Below are 23,236 nucleotides of genomic sequence, written 5' to 3'. Positions count from 1 at the left end.
AGATGACGCCGTGTGGCCTCCTGCTGTCTCTGGGGAGGGCGCCGTGCGGCCTCCCGCTGTGTATAGATGGTGCCGTGCGGCCTCCTGCTGTGTATAGTTGGCGGCGTGTGGCCTCCAGCTGTGTATAGATGGCTACGTGCGGCCTCCTGCTGTGTATAGATGGCTACGTGCGGCCTCCTGCTGAGCATAGATGGTGCTGTGCGGCCTCCTGCTGTGTCTGGGGGGGAGCGCCGTGCGGCCTCCCGCTGTGTATAGATGGCGCCGTGCGGCCTCCTGCTGTGTATAGATAGCGCCGTGCGGCCTCCTGATGTGTATAGATGGTGCCGTGAGGCCTCCTGCTGTGTATAGATTTCGGCGTGCGGCCTCCTGCTGTGTATAGATGGTGCCGTGTGGCCCCCTGCTTTGTATAGATGGCTGCGTGCGGCCTCCTGCTGAGTATAGATGGCGCCGTGCGGCCTCCTGCTGTCTATGGGGGGGCACCGTGCGGCCTCCCGCTGTGTATAGATGGCGCCGTGCGGCCTCCTGCTGTGTATAGATGGCGCCATGCGGCCTCCCGCTGTGTATAGATGGTGCCGTACGGCCTCCTGCTGTGTATAGATGGCTATGTGCAGCCTCCTGCTGAGTATAGATGGTGCCGTGCGGCCTCCTGCTGTCACTGGGGGGGGCGTCGTGTGGCTTCCCGCTGTGTACAGATGGTACCGTGCGGCCTCCTGCTGTGTATAGATGGCGCCGTGCGGACTCCTGCTGTGTATAGATGGTGACGTGCGGCCTCCTGCTGTGTATAGATGGCGCCGTGCGGCCTCCTGCTGTGTATAGATGGTGCAGTGCGGCCCCCTGCTGTGTATAGATGGCTACGTGCGGCCTCCTGCTGTGTATAGATGGCGCCGTGCGGCCCCCTGCTGTCTCTGGAGGGGGCTCCGTGCGGCCTCCCGCTGTGTATAGATGGCGCCGTGCGGCCTCATGCTGTGTATAGATGGTGCCGTGCGGCCTCCCGCTGTGTATAGATGGCGCCATGCGGCCTCCTGCTGTGTATAGATGGCTACGTGCGGCCTCCTGCTGAGTATAGATGGCGCCGTGCGGCCTCTTGCTGTCTCTGGGGGGGCGCCGTGCGGCCTCCCGCTGTGTATAGATGGCGCTGTACGGCCTCCTGCTGTGTATAGATGACTACGTGCAGCCTCCTGTTGTGTATAGATGGTGCCGTGTGGCCTCCTGCTGTGAATAGATGGTGCCTTGCGGCCTCCTGCTGTGTTTAGATGGTGCAGTGCGGCCCCCTGCTGTGTATAGATGGCTACGTGCGGCCTCCTGCTGTGTATAGATGACGCCGTGCGGCCCCCTGCTGTCTCTGGGGGGGCTCCGTGCGGCCTCCCACTGTGTATAGATGGCGCCATGCGGCCTCATGCTGTGTATAGATGGTGCCGTGCAGCCTCCCGCTGTGTATAGATGGCGCCATGCGGCCTCCTGCTGTGTATATATGGCTACTTGCGGCCTCCTGCTGAGTATAGATGGCGCCGTACGGCCTCTTGCTGTCTCTGGGGGGGCGCCGTGCGGCCTCCCGCTGTGTATAGATGGCGCTGTGCGGCTTCCTGCTGTGTATAGATGGCTACGTGCAGCCTCCTGCTGTGTATAGATGGCGCCGTGCGGCCTCCTGCTGTGTATAGATGGCGCCATGCGGCCTCCTGCTGTGTATAGATGGTGCCGTGTGGCCTCCTGCTGTGTGTAGATGGCGCTGTGCGGCCTCTTGCTGTGTATAGATGGTGCTGTGCGGCCCCCTTCTGTGTATAGATGGTGCCGTGCGGCCCCCTTCTGTGTATAGATGGTGCCGTGAGGCCCCCTGCTGAGTATAGATGGTGCCGTGCGGCATCCTGCTGTGTATAGATGGCTACGTGCGGCCTCCTGCTGAGTATAGATGGCGCCGTGTGGCCTCCTGCTGTGTATAGATGGCGCCATGCGGCCTCCTGCTGTCTTTGGGGGGGCGCCGTGCGGCCTCCTGCTGTGTATAGATGGCGCCATGCGGCCTCCTGCTGTGTATAGATGGCTCCATGCGGCCTCCTGCTGAGTATAGATGGCGCCGTGCAGCCTCCTGCTGTCTCTGGGGGGGGGTGCCGTGCGGCCTCCCGCTGTGTATAGATGGCGCCGTGCGTCCTCCTGCTGTGTATAGATGGCTATGAGCGGCCTCCTGCTGAGTATAGATGGCGCCATGCGGCCTCCTGCTGTGTATAGATGGCTACGTGTGGCCTCCTGCTGAGTATAGATGGCTACGTGCGGCCTCCTGCTGATCACAGATGGTGCCGTACGGCCTCCTGCTGTGTCTGGGGGGGGCGCCGTGCGGCCTCCTGCTGTGTATAGATGGCTACGTGCGGCCTCCTGCTGAGTATAGATGGTGCCGTGTGGCCTCCTGCTGTCTCTGGGGGGTGCGTCGTGCGGCCTCCCGCTGTATATAGATGACGCCGTTCGGCCTCCTGCTGTGTATAGATGGCGCCGTGCGGCCTCCTGCTGTGTATAGATCGTGCCGTGTGGCCCCCTGCTTTGTATAGATGGCTGCGTGCGGCCTCCCGCTGATTATAGATGGCGCCGTGCGGCCTCCTGCTGTCTTTGGGGGGGGCGCCGTGCGGCCTCCCGCTGTGTATAGATGGTGCCGTGCGACCTCCTGCTGTGTATAGATGGCTATGTGCAGCCTCCTGCTGAGTATAGATGGCGCCGTGCGGCCACCTGCTGTCACTGGGGGGGCGCCGTGCGGCCTCCTGCTGTGTATAGATGGCTACGTGCAGCCTCCTGCTTTGTATAGATGGCGCCGTGCGGCCTCCTGCTGTTTACAGATGGTGCCGTGCGGCCTCCTGCTGTGTATAGATGGCACCGTGCGGCCTCCTGCTGTGTATAGATGGTGCCGTGTGGCCCCCTGCTTTGTATAGATGGCTGCGTGCGGCCTCCTGCTGAGTATAGATGGCGCCATGCGGCCTCCTGCTGTCTCTGGGGGGCGCCGTGCGGCCTCCCGCTGTGTATAGATGGCGCCGTGCGGCCTCCTGCTGTGTATAGATGGCGCCATGCGGCCTCCTGCTGTGTATAGATGGTGCCGTGCGGCCTCCTGCTGTGTATAGATCGCTATGTGCAGCCTCCTCCTGAGTATAGATGGCGCCGTGCGGCCTCCTGCTGTCACTGGGGGGGCGCCGTGTGGCCTCTCGCTGTGTATAGATGGCGCTGTGCGGCCTCCTGCTGTGTATAGATGGCTACGTGCAGCCTCCTGCTGTGTATATATGGTGCTGTGTGGCCTCCTGCTGTGAATAGATGGTGCCGTGCGGCCTCCTGCTGTGTATAGATGGTGCAGTGCGGCCCCCTGCTGTGTATAGATGGCTAAGTGCGGCCTCCTGCTGTGTATAGATGGCGCCGTACGGCCCCCTGCTGGCTCTGGAGGGGGCTCCGTGCGGCCTCCCGCTGTGTATAGATGGCGCCGTGCGGCCTCATGCTGTGTATAGATGGTGCCGTGCGGCCTCCCGCTGTGTATAGATGGCGCCATGCGGCCTCCTGCTGTGTATAGATGGCTACGTGCGGCCTCCTGCTGAGTATAGATGGCGCCGTGCGGCCTCTTGCTGTCTCTGGGGGGGCGCCGTGCGGCCTCCCGCTGTGTATAGATGGCGCTGTACGGCCTCCTGCTGTGTATAGATGGCTACGTGCAGCGTCCTGTTGTGTATAGATGGTGCCGTGTGGCCTCCTGCTGTGAATAGATGGTGCCCTGCGGCCTCCTGCTGTGTATAGATGGTGCAGTGCGGCCCCCTGCTGTGTATAGATGGCTACGTGCGGCCTCCTGCTGTGTATAGATGGCGCCGTGCGGCCCCCTGCTGTCTCTGGGGGGGCTCCGTGCGGCCTCCCACTGTGTATAGATGGCGCCATGCGGCCTCATGCTGTGTATAGATGGTGCCGTGCGGCCTCCCGCTGTGTATAGATGGCGCCATGCGGCCTCCTGCTGTGTATAGATGGCTACGTGCGGCCTCCTGCTGAGTATAGATGGCGCCGTACGGCCTCTTGCTGTCTCTGGGGGGGCGCCGTGCGGCCTCCCGCTGTGTATAGATGGCGCTGTGTGGCCTTCTGCTGTGTATAGATGGCTACGTGCAGCCTCCTGCTGTGTATAGATGGCGCCGTGTGGCCTCCTGCTGTTTATAGATGGTGCCATGCGGCCTCCTGCTGTGTATAGATGGCACCGTGCAGCCTCCTGCTGTGTATAGATGGTGCCGTGTGGCCCCCTGCTTTGTATAGATGGCTGCGTGCGGCCTCCTGCTGAGTATAGATGTCACCATGCGGCCTCCTGCTGTCTCTGGGGGGGGCGCCGTGTGGCCTCCCTCTGTGTATAGATGGCGCCGTGCGGCCTCCTGCTGTGCATAGTTGGCGCCATGCGGCCTCCCGCTGTGTATAGATGGTGCCGTGCGGCCTCCTGCTGTGTATAGATGGCTATGTGCAGCCTCCTGCTGAGTATAGATGGCGCCGTGTGGCCTCCTGCTGTCACTGGGGGGGCGCCGTGCGGCCTCCCGCTTTGTATAGATGGCGCTGTGAGGCCTCCTGCTGTGTATAGATGGCTACGTGCAGCCTCCTGCTGTGTATAGATGGTGCCTTGTGGCCTCCTTCTGTGAATAGATGGTGCCGTGCGGCCTCCTGCTGTGTATAGATGGTGCAGTGCGGCCCCCTGCTGTGTATAGATGGCTACGTGCGGCCTCCTGCTGTGTATAGATGGCGCCGTGCGGCCCCCTGCTGTCCCTGGGGGGGCTCTGTGCGGCCTCCCGCTGTGTATAGATGGCGCCGTGCGGCCTCATGCTGTGTATTGATGGTGCCGTGCGGCCTCCCGCTGTGTATAGATGGCGCCATGCGGCCTCCTGCTGTGTATAGATGGCTACGTGCGGCCTCCTGCTGAGTATAGATGGCGCCGTGCGGCCTCTTGCTGTCTCTGGGGGGGCGCCGTGCGGCCTCCCGCTGTATATAGATGGCGCCGTGCGGCCTCCTGCTGTGTATAGATGGCGCCGTGCGGCCTCCTGCTGTGTATAGATGGTGCCGTGCGGCCTCCTGCTGTGTATAGATGGTGCTGTGTGGCCTCCTGCTGTGCATAGATGGTGCCATGCGGCCCCCTGCTGTGTATAGTTGGCTACGTTCGGCCTCCCGCTGTATATAGATGGCGCCGTGCGGCCTCCTGCTGTGTATAGACGGCGCCGTGCGGCCTCCCGCTGTGTATAGATGGCGCCGTGCGGCCTCCTGCTGTGTATAGATGGCTGTGTGCGGCCATCTGCTGAGTATAAATGGCGCCATGGGGCCTCCTGCTGTGTATAGATGGTGCCGTTCGGCCCCCTGCTGTGTATAGATGCCTACGTGCGGCCTCCCGCTGTGTATAGATGGCACCGTGCGGCCTCCTGCTGTGTATAGATGGCTCCGTGCAGCCTCCCGCTGTGTATAGATGGCGCCGTGCGGCCTCCTGCTGTGTATAGGTGGCTATGTGCGGCCTCCTGCTGTCTTTGGGGGGGCGCCATGCGGCCTCCTGCTGTGTATAGATGGCTCCATGCGGCCTCCTGCTGTGTATAGATGGCTACGTGCGGTCTCCTGCTGAGTATAGATGGCGCCGTGCGGCCTCCCGCTGTGTATAGATGGCGCCGTACGGCCTCCTGCTGTGTATAGATGGCTACGTGCGGCCTCCTGCTGAGTATAGATGGCGCCGTGTGGCCTTCTGCTGTGTATAGATGGCGCCATGCGGCCTCCTGCTGTCTTTTGGGGGGGCGCCGTGCGGCCTCCTGCTGTGTATAGATGGCGCCATGCGGCCTCCTGCTGTGTATAGATGGCTACGTGCGGCCTCCTGCTGAGCATAGATGGCGCCGTGCGGCCTCCTGCTGTCTCTGGGGGGGGTGCCGTGCGGCCTCCCGCTGTGTATAGATGGCGCCTGCGTCCTTCTGCTGTGTATAGATGGCTATGTGCGGCCTCCTGCTGAGTATAGATGGCTACGTGCGGCCTCCTGCTGAGTATAGATGGCGCCGTGCGGCCTCCTGCTGTCTTTGGGGGGCTCCGTGCGGCCTCCTGCTGTGTATAGATGGCGCCGTGCGGCCTCCTGCTGTGTATAGATGGCTACGTGCGGCCTCCTGCTGAGTATCGATGGCGCCGTGCGGCCTCCTGCTGTCTCTGGGGGGGGCGCCGTGCAGCGTCCCGCTGTGTATAGATGGCGCCGTGCGGCCTCCTGCTGTGTATAGATGGCTATGTGCGGCCTCCTGCTGAGTATAGATGGCGTCGTGCAGCCTCCTGCTGTCTCTGGGGGGGCACCGTGCGGCCACCCGCTGTGTATAGATGACGCCGTGCGGCCTCCTGCTGTGTATAGATGGCGCCGTGCGGCCTCCTACTGTGTATAGATGGTGCCTTGCGGCCTCCTGCTGTGTGTAGATGGCGCTGTGCGGCCTCTTGCTGTGTATAGATGGTGCTGTGCGGCCCCCTTCTGTGTATAGATGGTGCCGTGCGGCCCCCTGCTGTGTATAGATGGCGCCGTGCGGCCTCCTGCTGTGTATAGATGGCTACGTGCGGCCTCCTGCTGAGTATAGATGGCGCCGTGTGGCCTCCTGCTGTGTATAGATGGCGCTATGCGGCCTCCTGCTGTCTTTGGGGGGGCGCCGTGCGGCCTCCTGCTGTGTATAGATGGCGCCATGCGGCCTCCTGCTGTGTATAGATGGCTACATGCGGCCTCCTGCTGAGTATAGATGGCTCCGTGCAGCCTCCTGCTGTCTCTGGGGGGGTTGCCGTGCGGCCTCCCGCTGTGTATAGATGGCGCCGTGCGTCCTCCTGCTGTGTATAGATGGCTATGTGCGGCCTCCTGCTGAGTATAGATGGCTACGTGCGGCCTCCTGCTGAGTATAGATGGCGCCGTGCGGCCTCCTGCTGTCTTTGGGGGGCTCCGTGCGGCCTCCTGCTGTGTATAGATGGCGCCGTGCGGCCTCCTGCTGTGTATAGATGGCTACGTGCGGCCTCCTGCTGAGTATCGATGGCGCCGTGCGGCCTCCTGCTGTCTCTGGGAGGGGCGCCGTGCAGCGTCCCGCTGTGTATAGATGGCGCCGTGCCGCCTCCTGCTGTGTATAGATGGCTATGTGCGGCCTCCTGCTGAGTATAGATGGTGCCGTGCAGCCTCCTGCTGTCTCTGGGGGGGCACCGTGCGGCCTCCCGCTGTGTATAGATGACGCCGTGCGGACTCCTGCTGTGTATAGATGGCGCCGTGCGGCCTCCTGCTGTGTATAGATGGTGCTGTGCGGCCTCCTGCTGTGTGTAGATGGCGCTGTGCGGCCTCTTGCTGTGTATAGATGGTGCTGTGCGGCCCCCTTCTGTGTATAGATGGTGCCGTGCGGCCCCCTGCTGTGTATAGATGGCGCCGTGTGGCCTCCTGCTGTGTATAGATGGCTACGTGCGGCCTCCTGCTGTGTATAGATGGCGCCGTGCGGCCTCCTGCTGTGTATAGATGGCGCCGTGCGGCCTCCCGCTGTGTATAGATGGCTACGTGCGGCCTCCCATTGTGTATAGATGGCTACGTGCGGCCTCCCGCTGTGTATAGATGGCTTCGTGCGGCCTCCCGCTGTGTATAGATGGCACCATGCAGCCTCCCCCTGTGTATAGATGGCTACGTGTGCTCAATATTGAGTCATACAATTAATGTAAGGTGTGCCCACGATACAGAAATATTCCGGATTTTTTTTGAGCGTTTCTGCATCTCCCTGGCAGAAAAAACGCATGCGGATTTTACATGCGGATTGTACATGCGGATTTTACATGCGGATTGTTCATGCTTTTTCCTGCCAGGGACATGCGGATGTGAAGCGTTCTTCACTTGCATTTCTGCATGCGGGTTGACAAGCGCTTTCCAAGCGATCTTAGCATCACTTGGAAAGTGCTTGACAACTTGGTTACACTATATAAATCCATGCAACCAGCATGGATTTATATAGTGTGACCGTAAAAGAATGGTAAAAAATAAAAAATATATACTTACCTTCTGATGGCCTGCCGACGTCAGCGGTCGCGTGACCCGTCACATGACTAAATGACGTCACGGCAGGTCCTTTTCAGACCATCGTGAGCTGCCGGCAAGCCAGGACGCATCGGATAAAGACACCGGGGGCTATCAGAAGGTAAGTATAATATTTATTTTTTATTTTATTCTTTTTTTACAGGTTCTATTGTACCCGGGTCCGGAGGAGAGTCTCCTGTCCTCCACACCCGGGTACCATCCGCACATTGAAACGCATGGATTCAGCATCTACAGATGCAGGGATGCGGATTCCATGTGTTCTAATGCAAGTCAATGGCGGCGAAAACGCCGCGCTTCCGCAAAATAAGTGGTAATGCTGCGGATTTTTCTGCAATGATAATCCGCAGCGGAAATTTCCGCAGCATGTGCACAGCACATGCGGATTATCATTGGGGAACATGGCAGACCTTCTACCAAGCGTTTTTTAAGCATTTCTGCAGCGGAATTGCCGCTGCGGAAACGCTTAAAAAACGCATAGTGGGCACATAGCCTAAAAAAAAATATTATAATTAATAGCAAGAACGGGGACAGACACGATAGTCACTTCAATACCTTTTACTGATGGAAATTCAGGCACGTCCTGGAGTACTGTAGGGTGAAGGGTGCATGTCAGGATCCTCCCCAATGAGCAGGTGTAGGGCCTCCTGTTTCTTGCCTCTGCGTAGTAAGTTTCTGACCTGCCTGGAGCTAGTCCTAACTTTGTCTCTGTCCTGCACTGGCTGACCTTGTGGTAGGGCCTTCTCTTGGAGTACACGCTCCCGGTATGTGGGGCCTAAACGTCTCCCGGTTCTGTTACGTATCAGCTCTCTAGCGATCCTGGGACCTGTAGTTCTCCAGGGATTCCGGTTATGCCTTACTGGGTCATAGAGATCCCGGTAAGCTTCGGACCCGGTGTCCGGTAAATTCTTCAGGGTGAGCAAGTTAAACTCCTCTGCCCCCTATGTACTAACTCTCCACTCGCCTTCAGCCTACTCGGGCCCTCACTAGGCTACTCACACTAACGGCAGCTTGCCGCGCTTCACCGATCTTATGGAGCCGGCAAACCTAAAGCTCACTTCTCTGAGCTACACTGAGTCTTGATCTGGATAAGCTCCACTGCAGGATAGCAATTGCAGGAGCTGGAACAGGCTTTTATCCTCTGAGGTAACTCTTCTCAGACTGTACTGGACTCACTGCTAAACCACACTCAACTAGACTCTTGACTCCAGACTAGACTGAGCTACCTAGCTCCACCTTCCCTATTTATCTCCCTAACGGGCTCCCTCTGCTGGTCTGAGGTGGAAGGTGGAGATGTGTGAATGGTTATGGGGACCTCTTGTGGAGGAATACATCAATGCACTCTTCCAGGATCTGTGATACCAAGCGCAGCTGGGCGTCACATATGAGGCTTGTGCGGATTCTTCATGTGATCCCAGACAGACTGGATGATGTGAGATCAGGGCTCTGCGGGGGCCGGATCATCACCTCCAGGACTCCTCATTCTTAATGACATTGGCTGGATGTTTGGGATCTTTGTCCTGCTGCAGAATAAATTCTTACTCTGCAGCAATTTTTCCACACCTGCCTAAAATTTTTGCACAGTACTGTATATCGAGTACCAGTAGGCACTGAAAGACAGCCCCTGAGTAGGCACTGAAAGACAGCCAGCGTGAGCTGGGGCCAAATTCTTGGAGAGTGCTGGTGAGGTACTGCACACTAAGGGCTCGTTCAGATGAGTGGTTTTTATATCCATATTCTGTCTGTATGCAAAATGGATTTCTTACGGACAGCACACATTGTAATGCAGTACAATGGGGTAGTTAACAGGAGATTTTTACAAATGGACTGACGGTCTGCATGTAAAATAGTTGTAGCATGCATTACTCTGATCCATTTTTAGGATCAGCCTCACCCATTGAAATTCAGTGGCTACAATAAAAATCAGAAGTTATTCAGACACCCCCTAGTGACAGCCACTGTACATGTACTGTAGCCATGCGCTTTTACTTTAAGAAGTGGACTCAAGAAAAGAGCTTGCTCTGTGCAGAAAGTGTCCCAACTGTGTTAAATAGAGGACAACATGCAGTAACTGATGTGATCGAAGCTAGTTACCCATCAGAATTTTCCACATATCTGCATATTTCCCCAAAAATTACGTCAGATTTTTGCACAAATACTAAAAGTAGATTAAAAGAACCAAATCAAGCAAAAAAATCAAAAACATTAGACTTTTTTTTAATATTTTATTGAGGAAAATTATTCAGTATCACGTCTGTGAGTGACAAACGTATGTGAACCTTTAGGATTATTAGATAATTTAAAGGTCTAATTGGTGTTTTCAATCAATGGGACAACAATCAGGTGTGAGTAGGCAACCTGTTTTATTTAAAAAACAGAGATCTATCAAAAACTAATCTTCACAACATATGTTTGTGGAAGGAGGAAGTTTCTGAGGACCTCAGAAGAAGAGTAATTGATGCTCATCAGGATAGAAACGTTGACAAAATCAGCTGTAAAGAGTTAGGACTCCACCAATCCACAGTCAGACAGATTGTATACACATGGAGTAAATTCAAGACTATTATTTACCTCACCAACAAAGATCACTCCCAGAGCAAAGTGTATAATAAACCACAAGGTCACAAAGGAACCCAAGGTAACCTCTAAGCAACTAAAGGTTTCTCTCACATTAGCTAATGTTAATCTATAGGACACTGAAAAGCAATGGTGTGCATGACAGGATTGCAAGGAGCCACTCGTCTCCAAAAAGAACATTACTACCCATCTGCAATTTGATAAAGATCACTTGGACAAGCCAGAAGGATATTGGAACAATTTTTTGTGGACAAATGAAAGCAAAATAGAGCTTTTTTGGTTTCAGTGAGAAGCGTTATTTTTAGGGAAAGAAAAACACTGCATTACATCATAAAAACCTCATACCATTAGTGATGAGCAAGTATGTTCTGTTAACCCTTTCGCCAAGTATGCTCGGGCCGAGCTCCGAGTATTTACAGCTGCTCGGTGATATGTTTGAATCGCTCCCGTATGCATGATTTGCGACTTTTTGACAGTTTTAGTACATGTAAGGAATGTTTATTTCTTACACATTCCTCACATGTAATAAAGCTGTCAAACAGTTGCAAATCATGCACATGGGAGCGATTCAAACATATCACCGAGCAGCTGTAAATACTCGGAGCTCGGCCCGAGCATACTCGGAACAGAACATACTCGCTCAACACTACATACCATCTGTGAAACACGGTGGTGGTAGTATCATGCTTTGGGTTTGTTTTACGGTGGATGGCTAGCCAGTACGGCTGCCATCATTGATGGAACAATGACACCAATTTATCAAAGCCTATACACTTTCGTAGAATAGTTTGAAATGTAACAAAAGTTTTTGCGCAGCGCAGAGTTGCGTTTTCACGCCAGTTTGAAGCAGCTCTACCAAAATGGACGGAGCTGGGGAGAAGCCAGGATGGGGCGTTGCTAAGCCCGCCGGTCAAATTCTGCAAAAGTGCCAGTTTTTCTTACGCTAGAAATTCTACTGCAATCTGTGACTGAAGTAGCATTTCTGGCGATGAGCACACCTCTAATAATAAGATAATAAGTGGCTTATACTTCTTAATAAATTCAGCGCATTGTACACAAGCGAGCGCTCCAACGCCAGTCTCCTTGATTCGGCCACATAGAGTTTGGAATTATACCAGTAATTTCTAAAGGAAAATCTCAGGACATCTGTCCATGAACTGAATCTCAAGAGAACGTGCGTTAGGCAGCAATTCATGGACCCAAGGCGCAAAAGTCGTTCTACAAAAAGGAGTTGCCTGGAGCTAAGTGAATTGGATTGTCATCAGGGTGCTGGGGCTGCTGTCATTCCCACTGCTTCTTTTTCCGATCTAAAACAAGATGTCATCAGGTGCTGGTGATAGAAGCAAGGTGAGTGACAGCAGCACCGCACCAAAGCTTCTATAACCACCAGGGCCAGACTAGGACAAAAAAGCAGCCCTGGCACACAAACCCCACAGCCCACATACTATAACACCTACCACAGCTCCATTTTCATGGTGCTCTTCAGAGCTCCGTTTCTTGGGATTGTGGGGGTCACTACGTTCAGATCCCCAAAGTATAAAATATAGATGACAACTTCCAAACTTGGGATAACCCAAACAGGTTGTTTAAGATTTATTTTTAATTGCCTATAGGAATGTAGAAAATAATAATGACCCTCTTGGAATCCAATGCTGCCTCTCCGACAACTGAACAGGAGATGTGGCACTGTGCAGTCTATATATACAGAATAATACAGATATTGAGGATTACACCCAGTATAAGGAGAGGAGAAGTGGTACTGTACAGTGTATATATACAGAATAATACAGATACTGAGGATTACACCCAGTATACAGGACAGGAGGAGTGGTATTGTCCAGGGTATATATACAGAATCATACAGATACTGAGAATTACACCCAGTATACAGTTCAGGAGAAGTGGTACTGAGCAATGTATATATACAGAATATTACAGATACTGAGGATTACACCAAGTATACAGGACACAAGAAATATACATTGAACATAGCATACATAGCTCCACAATATATGATACAATCAATTATATACACAGCTTCACACTATATACTCTGTTAAAGAATATAGAGTGGATCTGTGTAATTGCTATATAGAGTAGAGATGTGCCAGTGTATATAGTGTGTATTCATCACTATATACTATATACACAGCACCATACTATATAAGCATATCTACCTTATACACTATATATACACAAAACTCTACATTATACGTATATTATATAAACACCACTATATACTAGATAATTCTGCATACATCACATAGGATACAATGAGACTACTGTCTACACATCATATAGGAGACACTGAGGCTGCTGTATATACATTATATAGGAGACACTGCAACTGCTATATATATATATCACATGGGAGACAATGCGACTGCTGTATATATATCACATTGGAAACACTGTGACTACTGTATACATCCCACTGGTACTGCTAAGAGACACTGAGGCTGATGTATATACATCATATAGGAGATAATCCAACTGCTGTATATAAATCACATAGGAGGCACTAACACTGCTGTATATACACCACATAGGAGACACTGTGACTGCTGTCTTTACACCACATAGGAGACATTGCAACTGCTGTATGTACACCATATTGGAGAGACTGCTGTATATACATTGAATAGGAGACATTGCAAGTGCTGTATATACACCAAATAGGATACTGCGACTACTGTATATCCATCACATAGGAGACACTGCAACTGCTGTATATACATCACATAGGAGACACTGCGAATGGTGTATATACAGCACAGAGAAGACTGTGACTGCTGTATATACAACACATAGGAGACACTGAGACTGCTATATATACATAACATAGCAGACAATGCAACTGCTGTTTATGCATCATATAGGAGACACTGCAAGTGCTGTATATACATCACATAGGAGACACAGACTGCTGCATATACATCACTTAGGAGACAATGCAGCTGCTGTATATACATAACATAGGAGAAACTGCAACTGCTGTATATACATCACGTAGGAGACACAGACTGCTGTATATACATCACATAGGAGACACTGAAACTGCTTTATATACATCACATATGAGACACTGCAATTGCTGTATCTAAAGAAAATAGGAAACTGTGGCGGCTGTATATACATCACATAGGACACATCTGTGACTGCTGTATATACATCACATAGGAGACAATGCAACTGCTGAATATACATGAGATAAAGGACACTGTAAATGCTGTACATACATCACATAGGAGACACTGTAAAGCATGCGGCCCTGTGGCTACTTAAAGCGGCCCGCAGGCACCGGAGCCCCCGTAATGATTGCGGCCTGGTCCTGAGGGCCGCCAAGGCAGTGATTCTTTTCAGTTGAATGTTCTATAAGTTATTGACCAGCATGGGCCATTACTACAAGATAGGGACCAGCATGGGCACATTACTACAAGATGGGGACCAGGGTGGGCACATTACTGCAACATGGGAACCAGGGTGGGCACATTACTACAAGATGGGGACCAAGATGGGCACATTACGACAAGATGGTGACCAGCATGGGTACATTACTACAAGATGGGGACCAGGATGGGCACATTACTACACAATAGGGACCAGCATGGGCACATTACTACAAGATTGGGACCAGGGTGGGCACATTACTGCAAGATGGGGATCAGGGTGGGCACATTACTACAAGATGGGGACCAAGATGGGCACATTACTACAAGATGGGGACCAAGATGGGCACATTACTACAAGATGGGGACCAAGATGGGCACATTATGACAAGATGGGGACCAGGATGGGCACATTACTACAAAATGGGGACCAGGATAGGCACATTACTACAAAATGGGGACAGGGAGGGCACATTACTACAAGATGGGGACCAGGATGGGCACATTACTACAAGATGGAGACCAGGATGGGCACATTACGACAAGATGGGGACCAGGATGGGCACATTACTACAAGATAGGGACCAGCATGGGCACATTACTACAAGATGGGGACCAGGATGGGCACATTAATACAAGATGGGAACCAGGATGGGCACATTACTACAAGATGGGAACCAGGATGGGCATATTACTACAAGATGGGGACCAGGATGGGCACATTACTACAAGATGGGGACCAGGATGAGCACATTACTACAAGATGGGGACCAGGATGGGCACATTACTACAATATGCTGGCAAGGATGGGGACATTACTATAAGAAGTTGGTCAGAATTACTATATGGTGCTAATTGTAAGAAAAAAAATCACTGTATGTGGCCAATTAAGGGACACAAAAAGGAAATAAAAATTGTAAAAACTGTGAATTTGTAAAAACTATAAAACTGAAGCGTAGCCCATCAAATGAATGCTATTTAAAAGAATAAAATAAAAAAGACAAAAAAATTCAAAAAATTATCCAAAAGGTGTAGAGAAAAAAACAATATGGTATCATTAAAAATTTCATATCATCCTGCAAAGAATGCGGCCCTTCAAATTCACATTTTTTCTATGTGCGGCCCCTATACTTAGCCGAGCTGGAGACCCCTGCTGTAAATGCTGTATAGATAAAAAAGGTTCCTTCTGGGAACTCAACCAGATCCCTGAGATGTGGGTAGATGAAGGGCTACAGCTCATCCAATGCTAGGTGCACAGAGGGGCCGATTCCAGACAGAAGAGCAGAGCGCGACCTCTGCCCACAAAAAATATGTCCTGACGCAGGTACTGGCCAGAGTTAGACATAACAGCAGCCCCATGTGCCGCAGTGGCGTGGTGAGTGCGTGTGCACACATAGTTCCAATATGTTGAAGATTTAAAGACCCGGTGGCCTAAAAACGGGGCCAGCGGCCCACTTTGCAGTTTAGTGCTGTGGCCCACGGGGCATGTGCCCAGCTTGGCAGATTGCCAATCTGGCCCTGACCACCACCCTGAAATGAATTGTCATCATAGTGCAGTGCTACTGTCACTTACCCTGCTTCTATCACCGCCCCCTGATGACATCTTGTTTCAGTGAACAAGGCTGCGAGGACAGAAGCAGTATGGATTAAAGATTGCATCTCCTGCCCGAGCCTCAGACAATGGAAAGGACATGCACAGCCTGGATGCTAATAGGTCCCTGCTCCACCATTGAATCCAACTGCATGTGACTCGCCCCCTGGACCGTGGGGTACCCGGAACCGGGCTTCTATGGGATGCTGGGGGTAGTAGTGGCAACCCGATCCCGTGGCACAGGGTGGTCAGACCAAATTGTGGCAGTCTATTTATCAGTGTTTTGAATGTCTGACTTACGCCACCCGTGGATTGCGGTCAGGGATGACCACCGCTGCGAGGCAGACCACGGAGGCTGATGTTGGTGTGCAGCACAGGGGTAGGAGAACTCCCCACGGGAAGAGTGTAGCCTCAGGGAAGTGTAGGTGAATGCTGGGGGTGATAGTGCAGGCCGCAGTAATAAGAGTTCAGAGTCCGCTTCAAACAGTCCAGAGTCTTTATTGTAGGTATTACTACTGACCCAACAGGAGTACCGAGTAGGAATGGGCCTGGGTGTCTGAGAGCATTCGGGCGAGCCCCACTGGTCAGGGTGAATGTGAAGGCCTACCGTTCTCTCTCTGCCCTTACTGACTATCCCCCTTTTCGTGGTGTAATAGTCCACGTCCCTGAGCTGGCCGTGTACTTCGCCTGTATGGCTTGCGACTCGGGCCTTAGGTACCTTTTGCTTCTCCGTGCTGTACTGGTCCCTCTGTGTGGCGGAGCCTCCAGGCTTCTTAGGCCAAGGGACCTGAAATCCCTCGCGGGTTGGTTCTCTGTTGCTGGGCTTACAACCCTGACAGCCTCGGACCCCAATGTCCGGTAGTGTAGTTCTCTCAGCCAGGACCGGCTCTCGTCGCCTCTGTCCCTGGCTTGCAGTTTCTCCTCTGCCTCACGGACTCCTCAGCTGTGGCTGACCTGTCCCTTCCTCTAAGGAACCGTTCTGGTCACTTCAGAAGTGGGTTCTGGTCTCTCTAACCCTGCCCCAATTCCAACTTTTATAGGGGCAGCCTGCTCCCCCTATTGGCCTGGGACAGGACGTGCTGCATGCTAATGGTCCCTGACCAGGAAACCTCCCTCCTGCTCTCAGACACAGCCTTTAATAATTTGTGGCATCCAGGCCTGGGGTGACACATTCCCCCCTAGTAAAGTTTAGTACTCCGGGACTAAGCCTTTTGGCCAAAAACAAACAGGGTATAAATGACAACATTAATACATGGCAACAAACAAAACACAATTGAGTTCTTTAGGTCACAGTGTGGTCTGTGACCGGGTGTCCATATCACCAACACAACGGGAGCCTTAACCAGGTGGGGGTCTGTCCTTGCCCCGAGTCCTTGACAGTCTTTATTCATTCCTTTGGTTAGGCTCCGAACATATTTTACAAAGAAGTCCCGGTTACTCAAAGTTCATAACCTGTTAGTCCATTGTACTAGGAAAAACTGGAAAAACATTATTAGTAACCAGGTAACAACCATAAAACATTAAATATTTACAGGTAAATGTAGACTTTGTACTTAGATCTTCCAGCGAGCTGGTATTTGACCCCTAGTGCTCCAAGTTGACCTACGTAACCCACTGTCTGGTGGTGGTCTAACCTGGCTTTCCCCACTAGTATTAAGGGTACAGCTACTAGCTGGGTTTACAGGCAGGGCAGGCAGCTGTCTGCGGGTCCTTTGGCTTACCGCAGGCATGGCAGGCTCACTGTCAGCAGAGGGTTGACTCTCCTGGGCTGCTGGCATGGGTTCTTCTGCCTCCGGAGTGGCTGGTTCTTCTTGTTCTTCCTGCTCTCCTGTAGACTCCAGCTGGGTAGGTTGAAGGAAGTGTAGGACGGGTACCACTATGGCATCGTTTATCCGAGTCCAGGATCGGGGGAACTCTCCGAGAACGGTGCTGACCATTTCCTCCTTGTCCACTGCGGGCTCAAGGTCATCTTGATCTTCACTTGGATTCTGCAGTTGCTCGGATCACCGTTTTAGGTGGTCTCTGGAGACAGTGCTAGTGGTTTCTCCTCCATCCTTGGTAATTACACATACCTTCGGGTTGTCGTGGTTGGACGGCAGTACTGTGTACGGGTCGCTCTCCCACTGGTCATCTAGCTTGTGAAGCCTTCTCTTCCGCTTCAGGACCTGCTCACCAGGTTCCAGGGGACCAGCAGGGGCGTGTTGGTTGAAGAGCCTCTCTTGCTTTTCTCTCGCTTGAGCCAGGCTCCTCTCCACGCTCTCCTGTACCTTTTTGTACTGTAGTCGCCGTACCGTATCCCAGTCCGCGTCTGGGGAGGTGTCCTCGGGTGTCAGGACTCCCATCTCCAGGTCCATAGGCAGCATACCTGGTCTTGCTCGCATCAGGTAAGCCGGGGTGCAGTTGGTAGCATTCACCGGGATATGGTTGTACAAGTCTATCAGGTCTGGCAGCTTCTCCGGCCACAGGCTGCGTTCCTCCAGGGGCAACATCTTGAGGAGATCAATGACGATATTATTCATTTTCTCACACAGCCCGTTGGTTTGCGGGTGGTAAGGCATTGTCCGAATCTTCCTACAGCCGTAGAGGTTGCAGAACTCCTGGAAGACTTCCGCCTCAAACGCTGGACCTTGATCTGTCAAGACCTGTTCCGGATACCCGTGTGGACGGCAGAAGTGCTGTTGGAAGGCTCTGGCCGCTGTTTGGGCTGTCAAGTCTTTAACAGGAACCACCACCAGGAACCGGGAATAGTGGTCCACTAGTCAGGGCATAGACGTAGCCCGACCGGCTTGGAGCCAATTTCACGTGGTCCAGAGCTACCAGCTCAAGAGGCTGCCTGGTGACGATGGGCCTCAAGGGTGTCTTCTGGCTGGTACGGTCCTTCCTTCTGAGGTGGCATGGGCCGCAGTCCCTGCTCCACTTCTCTATGGCCCCTCTCATACCAATCCAGTAGAACCGCTCTCTCAGTAGGAACTCCAGTTTCTTCCACCCGAAGTGTCCCGCTCTGTCATGGTAGGCCTCCAGGACCATCGCTGCATCCCGTCTCGGGACCACTACCTGCCAGGTCAGCTCGTGCGTCCGGTGGTTGACAAGCTTTCTGCACAGCTTACCTTCATAGAGGAATAGCCTGCTTTTCTCCTTCCATAACTGATTGGCTTCCTCTGGAGCGTCCGGGCCAGGGCTAGTGTCTGCCTGGGTTAACATGTCTTTCACCAGGCGAACTGCAGGGTCACTATCTTGCATTTCAGCCCAGCCGTGGTGGGGTAAGGGGTTGAACATGACGGTGGTTAGGTCTTTGTTTCTTACCCGGTGAGAATACTGAGTGGCCCCATACCGGTGGAACGCAGGGAGCTCTACTTCCTCCAACTCTTCCGAGTCTTCTTCTCCTTCGGGTAGGTGGGGCATTCTTGATAGAGCGTCTGCGTTGGCGTTGGTTCTGCCTGCCCGGTATTTGATTGTGAAGTCATAATTTGATAGCCGGGCCATCCACCGCTGTTCTAGGGCACCAAGTCTTGCATTGTCCAGGTGTGTCAACGGGTTGTTGTCCGTGTACACGGTGAACTTTGCGGAGGCCAGGTAATGTTTAAACCGTTCTGTGACGGCCCACACCACTGCCAAGAATTCTAGCTTGAAGGAGCTATAATTCTCCGGGTTCCTTTCAGTGGGCCTCAGCTTCCGGCTGGCGTACGCGATCACCCTTTCTCTGCCCTGTTGGTTTTGGGACAGTACGGCTCCTAGCCCCACATTACTGGCGTCTGTGTGGAGGATAAAAGGCTGGCCATAATCGGGGTAGGCCAGGATCTCATCCCCCGTGAGGGCCATCTTCAACTGGCGGAAGGACTCCTCTTCCGGCTTGTCCCACTTGAAGGGTGGCTTGTGACTTCTGGATTTAGACTGACCTATCAGGAGGTCCTGCATTGGAGCTGCCATCTTAGTGAACCCGGGGATGAACCTTCGGTAGTAGCCTACCAACCCGAGGAATTGCCTCACTTCTTTGATGTTAGAGGGGCTTGGCCAGCTCTTGATGGCTGTAACCTTGTCGGGGTCGGGGGCTACTCCCTCAGCACTCACCACGTGCCCTAGGTACTGTACCTTCGGTTTTAACAGGTGACACTTTGAGGGCTTCACTTTCAGGCCATAGCCTGCCAGGGCTTCGAACACCTCGGCCAGGTGCTTTAGATGGTCCTCGTAAGTCTTCGAATAGACAATCACGTCATCCAGGTAAAGTAGGACCGTCTCGAAGTTTCGGTGCCCTAGACAGCTTCCATCAGCCTCTGGAAGGTCCCTGGTGCGTTGCAGAGCCCGAATGGCATACATTTGAATTCACTCAATCCCATCAGGGTGGTGAAGGCGGTCTTCTCCTTGTCAGCCTCTGCCACAGGAACCTGCCAGTACCCGCTAGTAAGGTCCAAAGTAGAGAAGAAATTAGCTGATTTTAGTGCGGCTAAAGACTCCTCTATCCTAGGTAACGGGTACGCGTCTTTATGGGTGATACAATTGATTTGTCTATAGTCCACGCACATTCTCATGGTACCGTCTTTCTTTTTTACCAGAACCAAGGGGGCTGCCCAGGGGCTACAGCTGTCTCTAATGACCCCGGCTTCTTTCATTTCTCTCAGCATGCCCTTTGCATTCTGATAATGTGCAGGGGGTACAGGTCTGTATCTCTCTTTTATTGGTGGGTGGCTCCCCGTGGGGATGTGGTGTTCTACCCCTTTCACCCTGCCGAAGTCTAGCGGGTGCTTACTAAAGATTCTCTCGTACTCCTGAACCACCCGGTAGACTCCTTGTTTTTGGTGCGAGGGAGTGGAGTCAGCACCCACGTGGAGTTTCTGGCATCAGTCCTCCTTGTGTTTCTGGGAGCCATTATCCTCCACCGGTGGAGATGGAGGCAAGGGTTCAACGACCCTGATTGCATTGTGTTCAACAGCAAACAATTTGGCTAATGTAGCGTACCGGGGTAAGTGTACTTCCCTTTCCCCAATGTTTAAAATGCGGACAGGCACCCTCCCATGGCGGACATCAACTACCCCCCGGGCTGTCAAAATGGTGGGCCTGCTGTCTGAGTACACGGGTTCTACCATGGCTTGGTAGTCTCTCCCTCTTAACCCAATTGCAGTCCGACACCAGATCATCATTTCACTTTTGGGAGGCATGGAAATGGGGAATGGATCACTGAGTCTTACGCTACCGATCTCACCACCAGACAGTTCTACCTGCTGCCGTCTCATCAGGGCTCTTATCTCTCTCTGGAGGACCCTCTGTTGGCTGGAGCTCGCATTCATCGCCACCTGCTGCAAAATTACAATCACTTCTGAAAGACAATTTTCAATCACGTTAGTACCCAAGGTTATTTTAGGGTGACTTTCTCGACGGTCAATGTCCACAATGATCACTCCCTGTGCCGGCAGTTCAACCTTACCAATCTTGATGGTCATCTCTCTGAACCCCACCTGCGGCACGGGTTGACCATTGCTGGCGATGATGCTCAAGTCACTGTCTGGATAGCGGGTTATGTCAGTGTCACTTGAAAAGTACATAGAGGATGGTAGTCACTTGGGACCCGGTGTCCAGCAGTGCACTCATGGGGATACCGTCCAGCACTACGGGTAAAACCGGGCGTCCCCCTACGTACTTATCACGCCAATTAGACGGGCCTGATAACCTTATGCCTGGGGGTTGGCCCTCTGCCCCAGGTCGGATCCATTTAAAGTACAGTACCTGGCTATGTGTCCCGGCTGGCTGCAACGGCGGCAAATCGGCTGTCCATCCTCAGTGTAACGGTCGGCGGGCCTCCATCTGAATGACGGGATCCTCCTCTGCCTCCTCTGGACATCCTCCGGACTTGAAGCCAGCTTGATTGGTCCTGACGAGTCCATCTGTAACGACTGTACGGTCCTGGTCAATGCAGCAACACTCTTTGTCAGTTCTTGGACCTGATGGTGCAGGTTTGCAGGCTGGGATGGATTTAGGGCCTGTGCATCAGCCCCCACAAGGTCTGCGGGGTTGGGCGCCGCCCCCTGGTGGTAAGTGATGGCAGGGCGCCGGGAAGCTACAGCGCCACCTGGTGCGGGTTCTCGGAGCACCCGGATGGCCCTATCTTTGAACTGCGCAAAAGTCAAATCGGGGTTGTGTAGGGCCATGAGGCGCAGCTGGGTTCTGTGGGCGCTGGACAGCAGACCTTCTATGAACTGATCAGTCAACAGTTTATCGGTATCCTGCACGCTGCCAGGGTCAGCTTGTTTGATTGCTCCCAGAGCTTCTTGCAGGTTCAAGGCATAGTCTCTGATACTATCTTGGGTTCGCTGCTTACAGCCATAGAACCGCATTTTGATTTCTGCTGAGGTACGGGTGTCAAAGGTACCCCGCAGCCGGGTCAGAATGTCCTTCACAGTCCTTTTCTCCTCATCTGACCATGATTTCACTTCCCGCTGGACTGCACCGGTTAGCTGCCCCGTCAGAATGCTCACTTTCTGTTCTTCTGTCAGGGGATAAACTTTAAATAAACTGTGCAGTCTTTCCTTAGAGTCAGTTAATGTATGGGATTCCCCTGAGTATTGGGGCAGCCATGTAGGGCATGGAGAACGGCATCACCGCTGCTGCAGCCACGCTGGTGGTAGAAGGTCCCTCCACGTCCGACATCTTCCTCCCCCCTAGTTAACCGTGGCCTACCTTCTGTTGATCCTCTTCCGTAAGCCACGGCTCCGCTGGTGCTGCTCCGGGCGAGGACCTTGCGTCGCGTCCTGGTGACGTCAGCGTCGCTCTCTCTCCTTCCAGGACCTTGCGCAGCGTCGGTGCGTAGGGCGGTGCTTCAGGTCTCGCGCGGTTTGGACGTCCACACCCCTCTGCTTCCCGCGCGACGTCCCGAAGATGGCGCCCGATGGCGGGAAAACGGCTCCGGATGGCGGGAAATGGCCCCGAATGGCGGGAAACTTCACTCAGGTAAGTATAAAGTCTTTTTCAGGCACGCAATACCCGTTTGTGCCGGGTTGGTCACAATCCTGCCGACTACGCCAAAGCTGACTCGCCCCCTGGGCCGTGGGGTACCCGGAACCGGACTTCTATGCGATGCTGGGGGTAGTAGTGGCAACCCGATCCCGTGGCTCAGGGTGGTGAGACCAAATTGTGGCAGTCTATTTATCAGTGTTTTGAATGTCCGACTACGCCACCCGTGGATTGCGGTCAGGGATGACCGCCGCTGCGAGGCAGACCACTGAGGCTGATGTTGGTGTGCAGCACAGCGGTAGGACAACTCCCCACGGGAAGAGTGTAGCCTCAGGGCAGTGTAGGTGAATGCTGGGGGTGATAGTGCAGGCCGCAGTAATAAGAGTTCAGAGTCCGCTTCAAACAGTCCAGGGTCTTTATTGTAGGTATTACTACTGACCCAACAGGAGTACCGAGTAGGAATGGGCCTGGGTGTCTGAGAGCATTCGGGCGAGCCCCACTGGTCCGGGTGAGTGTGTAGGCCTACCTTTCTCTCTCTATGCTCTTGCTGACTATCCCCCTTTTCGTGGTGTAATAGCCCACGTCCCTGAGCTGGCCGTGTACTTCTCGCCTGTATGGCTTGCGACTCAGGCCTTGGGTACCTTTTGCTTCTCCTTGCTGTACTGGTCCCTCTGTGTGGCGGAGCCTCCAGGCTTCTTAGGCCAAGGGACCTGA

General features: G+C 53.3%; 1 protein-coding gene across 9 annotated transcripts in view; it reads left to right on the top strand.

The window, feature by feature from the left end:
• Window positions 1–23,236, top strand: part of DLG2 (discs large MAGUK scaffold protein 2) — a 1,666,258-nt gene that overhangs the window by 1,278,566 nt on the left and 364,456 nt on the right. The gene's annotated exons all lie outside the window — the stretch shown is intronic.

The sequence above is a fragment of the Phyllobates terribilis genome, unplaced genomic scaffold (assembly GCF_046119375.1).
Source record: "Phyllobates terribilis strain yellow unplaced genomic scaffold, ASM4611937v1 Scaffold_2__4_contigs__length_985480577, whole genome shotgun sequence".
Taxonomy (NCBI): Eukaryota; Metazoa; Chordata; class Amphibia; order Anura; family Dendrobatidae; genus Phyllobates; species Phyllobates terribilis.
The sequence above is the reverse complement of the archived record's forward strand: the minus strand, read 5'-3'. Positions and strand labels throughout refer to the sequence as shown.